Consider the following 16,283-nt stretch of genomic DNA (forward strand, 5'->3'; position numbering starts at 1 on the left):
GCCTGGCCCTGACATCGATACGCTACGCTATGCTGAGTTGTGCTGCATTGGGCTGTACTGTGTTGGGCTACGCTATGCTATGCTGAGTTGTACTGCTTTGGGCTGTACTTGGGCTACGCTACGCTACGCTACGCTATGCTGGTAAAGGCGAGGCCTGGCCCTGACATCGATACGCTACGCTACGCTGAGTTGTGCTGCATTGGGCTGTACTTGGGCTACGCTACGCTATGCTGGTAAAGGCGAGGCCTGGCCCTGACATCGATACGCGGCGTGTACTCCTCATCCCCGCGACTAATCAAATCGTTTTGTGCTGATCCATCGCCCCGCTCGGATCAATAAAATCTTAATCAGCTAAATGTAGCGTCACGCAGGTGCCTCTGTCTGTCTGGCGGAGGGGGGGCAGCCGTCACGGGCGCTTTTGTGCTGCGGAGGCACCCTGGCACGGGGGCGAGGCGCGGCGCGGAGCGGAATATGCTTATGTGCGCTTTCTGGTCGGTCGGGAGCTTTCTGATTTGGCTCCGCAGCCGCTCCAACATTTAAGAGCTATGAATCAGACATCTCACATTCCGCTGTGTCAGCCTCCAGACGCCCAACACACACACACACACACACACACACACACACACACACACACACACACGAATGAACGAACGCAGACTGAGGGGAGAAGAAATCGGGTGGAGGAACGGAAAGCCACAAGGGACATTTCTGAGGAGCATTACCAGTGAGAGCTGGTCATTGAGGAGGAATCTGAAGAGTGAATAACGGCTCTTGGTCCGAATGCACACTCACGAGGACCAGCCATTGGTCCACTTCACATGAATCACCTGTCACTCACACTCACGAGGACCAGCCATTGGTCCACTTCACATGAATCACCTGTCACTCACACTCACGAGGACCAGCCTTTGGTCCACTTCACATGAATCACCTGTCACTCAAACTCACGAAGACCAGCTAGTACACCACATATGAATCACATGTCACTCAGACTCACTAGGACCAGCCATTGGTGCCCCACATATGAATCACCCGTCACTCAGATTCACAAAGACCAGCTATTGGTCCACCTCATATGAATCAGCTGTCACTCACAAAGACCAGCTATCGTAAAACATGTACTGTATGCTAAATGTAAAGGGCTTTTAGTAAAAATGTCTGCTATGAATCATTAAAATGTCTAGTGCAATAATCATACACACACACACAGACGTATTTGCACACAAAGACGGACACATAGAGACACACACACACACACACACACACACACACACACACCTGTTCTCTGTTATCTGACAGGAACCAGGCAGCAGGTCTGTGAGCATGTGTGTGTGTGTGTGTGTGTGTGTAGGCAGTGGGGATGTATTTGTAACTTCCTCAGGAGGGCTGGAAGAGTGCTGAGGGAGAGATTACTATCAGAGAGGATCTGAAGGTGTCCTCTACCCACAGCCTCATCTATCACATACCAACACACACACACACACACACACACACACACACCACTAACACACAACACACACACACACACAGCCTCCTATATGCCATGCTTCTACAGAAATACCCTTTTGAGCTAGCAGTTCTATACTGATTGTATTTTGAGAGTGAGAGAGTGTGTGTGTGTGTGTGTGTGTGTGTTCTCTCAATTGTTTGTGGGGAGGGAGTGAGAGAATTATTTTCCCATAAAAGCTGGGGGAACAAATAACTTGCTGCATTCTCTCTCTCTCCCTCTCTCTTTCTCTCCTCATCCCTCTCTCTCTCTCTCTCTCTCTCCTCATCGCTGCCCGAGCTGAAATAACACTGCGGTTGATTACCATACAAAGCGAGGCCGCAAATCACAATGTTATGGCTTTATTTATACCAGCGAAAAACAACAATAAACAAGTCAACAACAACAACATCAGCGCCGTCATCAGGCAGGCCCGGCCCCATCTGGATTTAACCAGCAGGCACCTCAACGGCGGCGGCCAAATTAGCCGTGCAGAGACGCCGCTTAGAGGAGCTACTCAGAGCACATGCGAGGAGTGGACACACACACACACACGCACGCCACGCACGCACGCACGCACGCACGCACGCACGCACGCACGCACGCACGCACGCACGCACGCACACGCACACGCACACGCACGCGCACACGCACACGCACACGCACACGCACACGCACACGCGTGGAACAACATCGTCTCTGTTCACTGAAAGGTACCTTAGGATAGGAGGGCCAGGTACACACACATACACACACACACACACACACACACACAGTATACAGAACCAGACATAAAATGTACAAGGCTGGGTCATCTACGGACGCCACAGGATGAGGTGTGTGCGTCAAGTCAGTATGGGGCTCAAACAGAACAGAACGAGCTGGTGGAATCACAGAGAAGGGAGGACTCCCACAGGAGCTGGAGACAATCACAGTGTGTGTGTGTGTGTGTGTGTGTGTGTGTGTGTGTGTGTGTGTGTGTGTGTGTGTGTGTGTGTGTGAGAGACAGAGGGAGAGAGAGCACTCTCTCGCTAGCGTCCAGCTTTTGCTCAGTCACATGGACATCTGACATTTGCTTCAGCCAACTACTCCAACCTCCTCTTTCTCTCTCTCTCTCTCTCTCTCTCTCTCTCTCTCTCTCTCTCTCTCTCTCTCTCTCTCTCTCTCTCTCTCTCTCTCTCTCTCTCTCTCTCTCTCTCTCTCTCTCTCTCTTTCTCTCTCTCTCGTTCTCTCTCTCTCTCTCTCTCTCTCTCTCTTTCTCTCTCTCTCTCTCCCTTTTCCTCACTCGTTCTCTCTCTCTCTCTCTCTCTCTCTCTCTCTCTCTCTGGGTTTGTGTGTTTCTCTGCCTCTGTCTCCCTCCTCTGTTCTGCAGCACAAGTGGTCAGTCAGCTGTAACCCTTCTCTGCTAGCACTGAGCCATGCCAAAGAGAGGGATATCTCTCAATCTTACAACACACACACACACACACACACACACACACACACACACACACAAACAGGGAGTGTCTTGTTTTACACAACCATGCACGAGCGCACCCACCCACCCACACACACACACACACACACACACACACACACACTCTCTGAATGCCTGAGTGAGCATAGATTGACAGCTCCACCTAGCTCTCAGTGAGGTGAACTGCAGCTCAGTGAATCCCAACTCTCTCTTGGAGCTCAGACGAACACACACACACACTAGAGGAATTAGTCCTTTAGGCATTACGTGTGCAAAAGACACACACACACACACACACACACAATCAGAGTATCAGAGTAGCCCTTTAGATATCACATGTGCAAGAGACACACACACACTAGCAGAGTGGTCATTTAGGCAAGAGACACACACACACACTAGCAGAGTGGTCATTTAGGCAAGAGACACACACACACAAGCAGCTAGCCGAGTGGGTGAAATTGTACAGCTAAACATGCTCGGGGTACAAGATGTCATGTGACAAGAGACACAATTCAGGAACGCGCACATGAACAGTCACACTCATACAAACTCACTCAAAACAACAAGACTCTGCTCTCATGTTTGAGCACACACACACACACACACACACACACACACACACACACACAGGTCTCCAAGTGAGAACAAAGTGGGGTGTTACAATGGGCTAGCCATGCTGCTGTCTGAAGACGTGATCTAGATGCACATTCTGCACACATTGTGTGTGTGTGTGTGTGTGTGTGATGCACCTCCTCTTGAATTTATTTAGTCATTGATTCTAGCACACGCAAATGTGTCCACCCTACTGTCTATTTACCAAATTCACATCACTCACCTCTCTCAGTCACACACACACACACACACACACACACACACACAAACACACACCAAAAAACTTCTGCAGTGAGCAATATGTTGCAGGACAATATGTTACCTTCCGAACAACACATCTCAGCCTACCATACAGCATGGAAATATGTCTCTCACACACACACAAACACTCTCACACACACACACACACACACACACACACACACACACACAACACAACAAAGAGCTTTCACAGTCATTACACCCTTGTCTGTTTTTCTTGAATGGGCTTCCAAGCTGCTCCAAGCTCAATCACACACAGAATGGGTCTTCACAATTCCAACCAGCCAGACAGACGGGAATGTTGTGAAGAAAAGAAAAGCATTTGTGCAATCTCTCTCTTTCTCCGTCTTTATGTGCAATCTTTCTCTTCTTTCTCCGACTCTCTGTACAATCTCTCTCTTTCTCCGACTCTATGCCTGATTGGGAGGCGCCTTGGGAATGTGATTGCCCTTGGGAGTGTGTTTGGATGAAGCCAGGAGTAAGAAAGAAAACACACACCCATGGATAGAGAGAGAGAGAAAGAGAAAAATAGAGAGAAAGAAAACACACACCCATGGATAGAGAGAGAGAAAGAGAAAAATAGAGAGAGAAAATGGTGATGCATATGATAAGCAATACACACGCACACACACACACACACACACACACACACACACACTCCTGCACCGCTGTGCTAAAGTATGTGTCTAATAGCTCCCTACACACACACACACACACACACACACACACACACACACACACACATATATGCACTCAAACACACAGACATCTGACAAAGCATTGTTTTCATTTTAACCTAGGACCTTTGTTGTCTGTATCCACCATGATATCCACATGAGTGCAGGTACATACAGTAGGGTTCTCCATAGAACACACCTCCACATGATGGAACATACAGTAGGGTTCTCCATAGAACACACCACTACATGATGGAACATACTGTACAGTAGGGTTCTCCAAAGAACACACCACCACATGATGGAACATACAGTAGGGTTCTCCATAGAACACACCTCCACATGATGGAACATACAGTAGGGTTCTCCAAAGAACACACCACCACATGATGGTGTGCAGGAACATAAAGTAGGGTTCTCCAAAGAACACACCTGTACATGATTGAGTGAACCCTAATCTAATCTAAACTATAGATCTATCTATTACACACACCAGACCCCACACACCTCACAAAGTACACACATCTAGGCAAACATTATGTGAACACACACACACACACACACACACACACACACACACACACACACACACACACACACACACACACACACACACACTCCTGCACCGCTGTGCTAAAGTATGTGTCTAATAGCTCCCTACACACACACACACACACACACACACACACACACACATTAAGCAAACAGCTTCCAACACACAGTTCCCACACCGCTGTGCTAAAGTATGCGTCTAATAGCTCCCTACACACAAACACAAACACACACACCCACAGTGGTATGTTTGGACTGTTGAGACAGAATGGCTGTCAGGCTAATCTGCAGCACAGATGCCGCAGTCTGCTGCCGTCACCGCCACAGCATATACACACACACACACACACACACACACACACACACACACACACACACACACACACACACACACACACACACACACACACACACACACACACACACACACACACACACACACACACACACACACAGCCTCTACAACACACACACACACAGCCTCCACAGCAGCATATGAAGCCTGGAGGGCTTGTTGTTTGCGCGCCCATGATGGATTTGTTCATCTTCGATCGGGATTTGATTTGTTTATTTCTGTATGAGCGCGGCTGGCGGCGTAAAGCCCCGGCTCCTGTAGGCGGCGGGGGGGTTGAGGGACGTGCCCCCCCCCCTCTCGCTCCTGAACCGTGTTGGAGGCGGCGGAGGCGGCGGCCGCGTCGTCTCTTTAATGGGACATTTTTACTAATCACGTCACTTACTTTAGCATGTACTAGCACTTAGCTTTACGGCACAGGTCCACAAAGTCTTTATTGATTACTAACAAATCTATCCGGCGCGCTACTGGCCGTGTGTGTCAGTGGGAGACGGTGTGTGTGTGTGTGTGTGTGTGTGTGTGTGTGTGCGTGTGTGTGTGCGTGTGTTGGGAGGAGTCGTAAACGCTTCCTGAGCCAAGGAGGAACTGGGAAGTTGAGCGATGACCAGGCCTCTGCAGTGATGTCATCGATCCGAGAGGAGGCAGTCGATAAAGTCTGAGGGCAGGGTGCAGGCTGTAGAGCGTGTGTGTGTCTGTGTTTGCATGTGTGTGTGTATGTGTGTGTGTAGCGTGCACTTTTGTTGGTCTTGCTGCTATTATTTTCCTTTTTTTTGTTCCTTTTCCTCTCCTAAACACTCTATTGCCCTCCTCCACCCACCATCTCAGTAAAGGTACACACTCTATTGCCCACCTCCTCCACCCACCATCTCAGTAAAGGTAAACACTCTATTGCCCACCTCCTCCACCCACCATCTCAGTAAAGGTACACACTCTATTGCCCTCCTCCACCATCTCAGTAAAGGTACACACTCTATTGCCCTCCTCCTCCACCCACCATCTCAGTAAAGGTACACACTCTATTGCCTCCTCCTCCACCCACCATCTCAGTAAAGGTAAACATTCTATTGCCCTGATCCTCCACCCACCATCTCAGTAAAGGTACACACTCTATTGCCCTCCTCCTCCACCATCTCAGTAAAGGTAAACACTCTATTGCCCTCCTCCTCCTCCACCATCTCAGTAAAGGTAAACACTCTATTGCCCTCCTCCTCCACCCACCATCTCAGTAAAGGTAAACACTCTATTGCCCTCCTCCTCCACCCACCATCTCAGTAAAGGTAAACACTCTATTGCCCTCCTCCTCCACCCACCATCTCAGTAAAGGTAAACACTCTATTGCCCTCCACCTCCACCATCTCAGTAAAGGTACACACTCTATTGCCTCCTCCTCCACCCACCATCTCAGTAAAGGTACACACTCTATTGCCCTCCTCCACCACCATCTCAGTAAAGGTACACACTCTATTGCCCTCCGCCTCCACCCAAACCTCCCTACAGAGACCTCTCCACCCATACAAGCATCTGATCAATTCAACAGCATCTTGTGCTGACAGTAATTCTCGGCGCTGTTTCTGCAGCACGCAGGGCTGTGTGTGCATAACGGAACCGCTCCGCTATTCCTCTCGCTTGAGGAACACGTCGCGATCCATCAAAGAGCGACTGCTGGAATATTAGATATGAATCTTTTCCGCGGAACACCAAATAGAACATTACAGCCCATTGGAATTCTGGAGCTCTGCTTTCCATTTGTCTTGCGGAACCGAGAACAGCTCCGGCGGAAGCTCTCAAGGCTGAGAAATGCCTGCTCCCCCACATGCCCCCCCACGCCCCCCCCCTCCTCCATCTCAACGCCACATCTCTCACCACAGAGTGCCTCCCGGCTGGGCCACACATGGCTGACTGCTGGCCCAGATCCGGGCCGTGTTTGTTGGGCACTGCGGGGTAGAGGGGGGTAGAGGGGAGCCCACACCCAGAGAGAGAGGCCAAAGAGGGGAGCCGGAGCAGCGCTGTAAGGCGGCGTACATTACCCACGTTATTATTATTTATAACGAGTCATAAAGGACAGGGCTAAACTACTCATAAATCAGCCACCCACAGCCATGTGTGTGTGTGTGTGTGTGTGTGTGTGTGTGTGTGTGTGTGTGTGTGTGTGTGTGTGTGTGTGTGTGTGTGTGTGTGTGTGTGTGTGTGTGTGTGTGTGTGTGTGTGTGCTCTGACACATCTTATTACTCACACCTTACACAAATAAAAGCTGCGCACATTCATCACCACACCAGCGCCCGCACGGGAAACACACTGCAAACCTGTCCATGCTTCTCCTTTCTCCACCTCCATCTATCTCTCTCTCTCTCACACACACTCACAGTACCAGCTGTGTGTGTGTGTGTGTGTGTGTGTGTGTGTGTGTGTGTGTGTGTGTGTGTGTGTGTGTGTGTCTGTGTCTGTGTGTGTGTGTGTGTGTGTGTGTGTGTCTGTGTGTGTGTCTGTGTGTGGTGAGTGAGCGCAGCTGTGTGTTTAGGGGGGTTAATAATGAAAGGAGTGATTACAGCCCAGCTGGACCTGAACCCTCACCTGTAGGACCCATTCAGTCTGAATGGGGTCCTTTCAGGGGCCGTCCGAGATAAGTGCCTGCTGAGAACAAAAAAAAAAAAAAAACAGAAAAAAGAAAAGAAACGGAAAAAGGCAAAAATCGAAATGTGAAACAGTGCACCGTGTTATTACACCACAGCGGCAGGCCCCTCTCCTCTAAAGACGTCTGATTAGCCCGGGAATAATTGAAGTGTCTCTGCCGACCACCCCTGGGCTATTTTCCTGATTGTCCTCCCTCTCTCCCCCTCTCCTTCTTTTCTCTCCCTCTCTCCCCCTCTCCTTCTTCTTTTCTTTCTGCTCTTTCAGCGTCGGAGGAGGGTGATTACGCTAAGAGACGGCCTCTAGCTTGGAGACAGCGTTTGCATTGTGCAGCGAGGTCAGCTCGGCCAGCACTCTCCACAAGACACACACACACACACACACACACACACACTACACACTACACACTATACACACACACACACACACACTACACACACACTACACACACACTACACACACACACACACACACACACACACACACACACACACTACACACTACACACTATACACACACACACACACACACTACACACACACTACACACACACTACACACACACATCACACACACACACACACACACACACACACACACTACACACTACACACTATACACACACACACACACACACACACACACACACACACTACACACACTACACATACACACACACACACACACACACACACACAGACACACACACACACACACACACACACACACACACCTTCCGCTGACCTCCCTCACATGCTAGAGACCTGCACAGCATCTCAGGCCCTTCGACAAGCCCTTTTGAGCCAATCCATCAGAATGCGATAGACTGCTGACTACTGAGCTTTTAGCTTATTTGTTTTCCTGGCCTCATTCTTGCATCTCGTTTCCGATCTAGCTGAAAGTGAAGTCATGAAGTCATGTTATGCCGCATATTTAGGATTTAAGTTTTACGCCTACCTCATCGGAGTCCTGTAGGGGATATAAATGTGACTAACACCACTGAGGACATGCGAACAGAGAATATGTATGCTGCCAGGTACTGTAGGTACGGTCACATTGACTATGTTTACATGCACAATATATTCTGATTAAGGTATTCTAGTTAAGGCAATATTCATTTAGCTACGGGAATATTCCCGCTTACATGTTTATCGTCATTTTCTGAATGTACAGGAGTAGTTATAATAGTAGCAGTCGTGGCAGTGTCATGACGCCTCAATAGTCTCTGCCCTGGAATTTCATCTTTCAGTGATATTTGTGTAAGATGTGCAAAATGAGAGGTCTCCATGATGACACACAGTCAACTAGTGAGCCAATACCGAGGTCTGGCTGGTATTATTGCCTGCTATCACTCATCCGCAGGAACACACACACACACACACACACACACACACACACACCTCCCTTTGCTCTCCCACTCCTGTGCGTCCCACAAATGACTGATGATTGCCCGTGCCGATTCACTCTCGCATGCACACAGAGAAAAGCCTGGCGTTCAGTGTTCAGCGTTCAGCGTTCAGTGTTCAGTGTTCAGCGCGGAGAGAGGCGGCTGTGTGCTGTTTATTGTTTGTGTTTCTGTGTTTGTGTTTGTTCCCCGGGCTGGACTGTTTCTGCTTAGCCTTCCAGATGAGGCCGCGTCCTGGTCTCCTGGTCTCTAGAGAGCCTCCAACGACTTCGCTCTCGAGGGGAGGGAGGGGAGGGGGGGGGGGGGGGGTGGAGTTGAGAAGATGATCTCTGGCGCTCTCTCACAGACACACGGCCGAGAGCCTCCAACGACTTCGCTCTCGAGGGGAGGGATGGGGGGGAGGGGAGGGGGGGGGGGGGTGGAGTTGAGAAGATGATCTCTGGCGCTCTCTCACAGACACACGGCCGACGGCATCAGGTAGGTGGCGAGCGGGCGCCAGACGAATAAACAACAACATCAATTTCTCATTATCGAGAGGAAAAGGGTGGGAGTCGCGTCTGTCTATCTCCGACGGAAACCAACGCGGCAGAAGCGCGACTCGGAGACGAGGCATTCTCGACGCATCGCAGATGAACAGAAACAGGAGAGACAAGCAGTCCCGCTCCGTAGCCGATAACTGATCTTTAATCGAGTAGATGAGCTTGAACACACAGACACTTTCGGGCGCGTCAAATATCATAACGTCAACTCACCAAAGCCGAGACTGACTTCCTCTCCTGTGGCTGCCTCAGAAGTCGTTAAGACAAAAGGCATGATTATGTTGTTCTGGGGAAGGCTACACCGAGGACTGAGCCTTGAGCCAATATCTCTATTGATGGAGCACTTAGCCAAAACAAGGCACTGTTTACTTACCGATACTATTAATCTGACCCCTCTACAGAGAACGAGAGAGAGGAGTGGGGAGCTTTGTGAAACTAATGCTTCCATTTGAATTTTTAATGGTTTAAAAGTGTGCCCACTGCCAATTGAAAACAATTTAGCGGAATAAGAATCATGCTTCACTGCCAAGTATGTTGACACAAACACAAGATATTCGTCTCTTGCAGTCGGTGTCTCTCTGGCACTTCTCTAGCTTCTCGCTCCTCGGAACATTCAGTGCTGCTGCCAAACATTAACGTTTTTCAAATATCTCCGACTGAAAGCCTGGTTTGTGGAGCACAATGCTAACGTAAGAGGGAGATAAAGACAGTAGTGTCGTCGGGCACATCCTCCATTCCTCTCTAAGCTGCTGCCGCCGCATTATTGCCAATGAGCACGGCGACCTGACCTTAAACAGAAACATATCAAAAGTCTGAATGCCGTTAAATAGCATTTCGGTGATAAGTGGGCGCCGCTTCCGTCGAATAAGAGCGCTGGCTTTTTAACGGGACCAAAGCAAAGAGGCGCTGAGCCGGTTAAGCAGCAGGCCACTGCACTCTGACTCGGTAAGCCTCCGTATTGGCATCAACGGCTTCATTGTTAGGCCCAAACAATTCCGTCCATGCGCCTGGGTCGCACAAAGAGAACGGAGGCCGGGGCTATTGACAGAGGATTTAAATAACATTACAGATTTGAACGATTACCAGTCCCTCAAGGGCACCTGAAGGTCAGTGCCCCTTCCGCACTCTCTCTCTCTCTCCGTCAATAGGATTAGGGCCTGGTCACCTGACATTTCAACAAATAAAAGGGGGGGGGCGCGGGAGGGTGGTGGGCGGGTGGAGTATTTGCGGGGCGTCGAACCTCTTAGTGCAGATCCATAGGCTCTCAGATTTACCCAATTGTGGGTCACTAATGGCCGAGAGTGTTTTTTTTGTGGGTTTCCCCCTTTAGCGAGCGGCTGGGTCAGATCTGGCTCAGATCTGGCTGTGGGTCGGCACGCCTTTTGTTTCCTCTGGGACGGGATTCACATGACCTATGACCCCTCTGGTGTGGCGTGGCCTTTCATGAGTGGCCCCGCACGTCAGGCGTATAACAAGTGGCTCAGACAGATACTCAGTCGCTCAGATTTATGTGTTTCATGTGGCTGAAATCACTGACCTCTGGCGAGAAATGCCATTCTGACACAGTCAATCTGCACGACCATTCTGCATTATGCATGTATCCATGTATGGCTATGGTTATGATATTTAGCAGACGCTTTTGTCCAAAGTGGCACAAATAACAACAACACATAACAAACAATTAAATTCAACAGTAAACAATTTAGAAGTTGGCAATACTACATTAAAGAGAATAGCAATAATAAACAACAATGTGAATTCATTCAAAAGCCGAACGAAAATAATTAAATACTATATTAAACAAACCATAATGCATAAGAAATGCTTAATAAACTAAGTGCATGTTGAACAGATATGCCGTCAGACCTCTCTTGAAAGACCCAAAACTATCACAGGAATGGAGAGCACTGGACAACTCAGTCCACCAACAAGGAACCACTGAGGAAGAGAGTCTTGCACATACAGTAGCAGATGCTTTTATCCAAAGTGACTGTCAGAGACCAAATGCCTTAGAGCAACTCAGGTGTGCCACAACAGTGGCAGCCATGAGTCAAACCCTAAACATGTCTGGCTAGTGTATTGCAACATCACCTCACCACACAGTGCTTACTGTAAGTGCTCTATCACAGTGGACGCTTAATTCATACTCCTGATAGATTTGCCAGGCATGACAGCCTCATCAAAATGACCCATTATGAGGGAAAAATATATAGACAACATACCTCACTCCTACAGTATCTAACACCGTGATTAACAGACACTTAAGAGCACAGTGTATGAATGGGGGGGGGGGGGCAATAGCAATGGCAAAAGCTGGCAGTAAATCTCTGAGCCGATGACAATACTATTGGCCACACTCAATTGAACTAAATGGGCTCTGCAATGACCAGACACAGGTGAGGGGGAAGTGTGTGTGTGTGTGTGTGTGTGTGTGTGTGTGAGGGAGGGGGAGGGGGACTCATTAACACCCCACAAAGCCTGATGCAGAAGAGCACATCCAGATGGCACAGCTATTACCGCCATGTAGGACAAGCCCTTACAATGGGTGCTGATGGGAAACAGAGGTTAGGGGGACTGCTGGTGTGCTGGCTGTGTGTGTGTGTGTGTGTGTGTGTGTGTGTGTGTGTGTGTGTGTGTGTGTGTGTGTGTGTGTGTCTGTAGTGTGTGTATGTATATGTGTGTGAACGTGTAGAGTGTGTGTGTCTGTGTGTGTAGGGGGGGAGGGGGGGATTTGACCTCTGGGATGCAGATTAAGCGGGTGAACAACTCTGGCAATGGGTGGGTTAAGGGGAAACATGACTGCTGAAGAGAGACACAAACATCTCCCCCAGGAGAGGTCAATCACACACCAAACACACACACACACACACACACACGCACACACGCACCTTGATTCCATGTGAGAGGTCAAACACACATCAAACACACACACACACACACTACCAGGCTGCATCAGAGAGGGCGATTACTATGTTCAATACAAATGATACAAGCTTATTTTAAAGTTTATGTGAGCAAGGCTAGAACAAGACAAAACACGCAACATAATAATGGGATTTGTTTGGCACGGTAGTGATTCATCACGCGGTCTGACTGGTGGAGGCTGGCCATTGCGTTTGTTCCTCATTAGACAGAAAGATATCAAGCCTTTGGAGCCACGCTAAAGAACACTGGCAGCAATACATGGGGGGTATTGTATTGTAAACAACGCTGGCAGACACTTCATGATCCCACCAATTTGTATTTGTCAACACCAGTAACATCCAAAAGACACTGCTCAAGGGAGTCTGGCCCTGTAATTAATGGGCATCTGTAAGTCAGCCACATCAATAAAGATTTTTTTTTTTAAATCTAGTTTCTAGTCTCTATGTGTCTCTTGCCAACCACCTCCCCATTACCAAGCACCTCCACTCCAGTTACTTATAGCTCACATCATTACTCAGTCAACCTTTCTCCTTTCCACCAATTTCTCTCTCTCTCTCTCTCTCTCTCTCTCTCTCTCTCTCTCTCTCTCTCTCTCTCTCTCTCTCTCTCTCTCTCTCTCTCTCTCTCTCTCTCTCTCTCTCTCTCTCTCTCTCTCTCTCTCTCTCTCTCTCTCTCTCTCTCTCTCTCAGGGCAGAAGCTTCCAGAACAAGTACCCTATAGGCTAATGGCTGAGAGGATTCAAATCACGTCTTCCTCCCTCTGCCCATTCACTCGCTTCATGTAATCTCTCTCTCTCTCTCTCTCTCTCTCTCTCTCTCTCTCTCTCTCTCTCTCTCTCTCTCTCTCTCTCTCTCTCTCTCTCTCTCTCTCTCTCTCTCTCTCTCTCTCTCTCTCTCTCTCTCCATTCACTTGCTTCATGTAAATCTCTCTCCTCCTCTCTCATTTATCCGACTCCTCTCTATCCACTGCTAATGGCAGAAGAACAGATCATCTTCTTTCTCCTCCTCCCTCCATCCCCCCTTTTCCTCTCATCCATTCTCTTCCCTCCCCATCTTTTCTCCTCCCCATCCCTCTATCCCCCCTTTTCCTCTCATCCATTCTCTTCCCTCCCCATCTTTTCTCCTCCCCATCCCTCTATCCCCCCCTTTTCCTCTCATCCCTTCTCTTCTTTCCCCATCTTTTCTCCTCCCCATCCCTCTACCCCCCCTTTTCCTCTCATCCCTTCTCTTCTCCTCTTCTCGTCTCATTCCTTCGCTCCCCACTTCATCCCGAGCGCAGAACCTTCTAGAAGAGAAGAGGAGTCCAGTGCTAATGAGTGAGGAGCGGAGTGTGGCGGCGGGGTCTCCTGTACGGTAACCTTCCGAGCGCACGCTTATTAAGGCCTGCAGAACCTGGTTAGGCGGGTCCAGAGACGATCAATGTGCTAAATCAGTGCGCTAAGTGCTGCGGAGCGTCGGGGCGGCCGGGAGCAGCTCTGGGCGAAAGGATCCGTCACTCACGGGGCCAGGACTCCGCTTCACTCTGCAGGCCTGCAGTGGGGTTATGTGGGGCACGTTCAGCTACGCAGCACAGTGGGGATGTGGGGCACGTTCAGCTACGCAGCACAGTGGTTATGTGGGGCACGTTCAGCTACGCAGCGCAGTGGGGATGCTGGGCACGTTCAACGCAGTGGTTACGTGGGGCATGTTCAGCTATGCAGCACAGTGGTTATGTGGGGCACGTTCAACGCAGTGGTTATGTGGGGCACGTTCAGCTATGCAGCACAGTGGGTATGTGGGGCATGTTCAGCTATGCAGCACAGTGGTTATGTGGGGCATGTTCAGCTATGCAGCACAGTGGTTATGTGGGGCACGTTCAGCTATGCAGCACAGTGGTTACAGTATGTGGGGCATGTTCAGCTATGCAGCACAGTGGTTATGTGGGGCGTGTTCAGCTACGCAGCACAGTGGTTATGTGGGGCGTGTTCAGCACAGTGGTTATGTGGGGCACGTTCAGCACAGTGGTTATGTGGGGCATGTTCAGCACAGTGGTTGTGTGGGGCATGTTCAGCACAGTGGTTATGTGGGGCATGTTCAGCACAGTGGTTATGTGGGGCATGTTCAGCACAGTGGTTGTGTGGGGCATGTTCAGCACAGTGGTTATGTGGAGCACGTTCAGCACAGTGGTTATGTGGGGCACGTTCAGCACAGTGGTTGTGTGGGGCACGTTCAGCACAGTGGTTGTGTGGGGCACGTTCAGCACAGTGGTTGTGTGGGGCACGTTCAGCACAGTGGTTATGTGGAGCATGTTCAGCACAGTGGTTATGTGGGGCATGTTCAGCACAGTGGTTATGTGGAGCATGTTCAGCACAGTGGTTATGTGGGGCATGTTCAGCACAGTGGTTATGTGGGGCATGTTCAGCACAGTGGTTATGTGGGGCATGTTCAGCACAGTGGTTATGTGGGGCATGTTCAGCTATGCTATGAGAGCATAATGAGTGATGCACTGGTCATGACTGCATGGAACCCCTCCAGGATACAGTACACAGACAGACTGTATGCATGTGTGCACTTGGTGATGAAAGTCTCGTCCTCTCTGGATGGAGATTTTCTTCCTCTACAGGCATGTCGTCTATAAGTCATGGCTCCTTTGCGATGCTAATGTGACCGATGTCTGGGCTGCTTCTGTGTCTGTTCACCATAATGTAAGGCATCCTCGTCATAGCCATGGTTCACAGTAAGGCATTACATGGTTCACAACGCTAGGTTAGACCGTGACAAACCAGGTTGTTCACACCATGAAGTGACTACTGACTACCCCATATTTGTGTGTGTGAGTACATGTATGTGTGTGTATGCGTGTATGTTAAGCATTCCCTATGTTTGTGTGTGTATTCGTGTGTGTATTTGTGTGTGTGTGCGTGTATGAGAGAGCGAGTGTGACTGTGTCCTCTGACTTCCCAGCTGTGCTGATGCGGTCTGAACTCCGTGAGGCGTTTGGGGGGGCGTGCGCCCATGCTAATGCTAGCACTAGCTGACTCATCATCTGATTAGCTGGTTATTAGCGGGCGCGCTAAAAGCCCTTTAATATTCTCATTAGGCTCTGGAGATGTTTTAATTATGAGGCCGGCAGCTTAAATCCGCTCAGCTCAGCCCAACCCAACCCAGGCCAGCCCACAGCGGAAAAGAGACGGAAGCACAGCTGCCAGTAGCCCTTCTTCACTGGCGTTCAGCACCCATGGCACACACGCTAAAAACCCTCACTGAACAGGACAGGAGTCAACAAGGGCTCAGAACAGATCTCACTCCAGCACTGTAATTACACATCATTGGCCCTCTGCAGTACGCCAAAGCCCAACCCTCTCTCTCACACCATCTTTTTACCCCACGTGCATCCACCCATCCACCTC

The sequence above is a fragment of the Sardina pilchardus genome, chromosome 4 (assembly GCF_963854185.1).
Source record: "Sardina pilchardus chromosome 4, fSarPil1.1, whole genome shotgun sequence".
NCBI lineage: Eukaryota > Metazoa > Chordata > Actinopteri > Clupeiformes > Clupeidae > Sardina > Sardina pilchardus.